Genomic DNA, 348 nt, shown 5'->3' with positions numbered 1-348 from the left:
CCCCCCCCCACACACACACACCCCGAGGGACGCGGGGGCACACGCACACGCACGGCCCGACGGGACCGCCGGGTAGCCCCCTCCCGACGGCCACGCAAAGACCGTGGCGTGGCGCAGCAACCCCGGCCCCGGGGGGGTGGTGGGGGTGGGCGGCGGAGTCTGGGGGAGAAGGGAACCCTCCTCCCCACGGGCCCGACCGCCCCGACCCGAGGCGGACGGGCGACCCCCCAAGGGTCTTTAAACCTCCGCGCCGGGACGCGCTAGGTACCTGGACAGAGGGTGGGGGACAGGCGAGGCAGGAGGGGGGGGAACACGAGGCCGCAGGCCACCCCGCCTCGACGCCAATCC

The sequence above is a fragment of the Lontra canadensis genome, unplaced genomic scaffold, assembly GCF_010015895.1.
Source record: "Lontra canadensis isolate GAN:19392208 unplaced genomic scaffold, GSC_riverotter_1.0 scaffold1081, whole genome shotgun sequence".
NCBI classification, from domain to species: Eukaryota; Metazoa; Chordata; class Mammalia; order Carnivora; family Mustelidae; genus Lontra; species Lontra canadensis.
Note: the sequence above shows the minus strand (reverse complement) of the source record.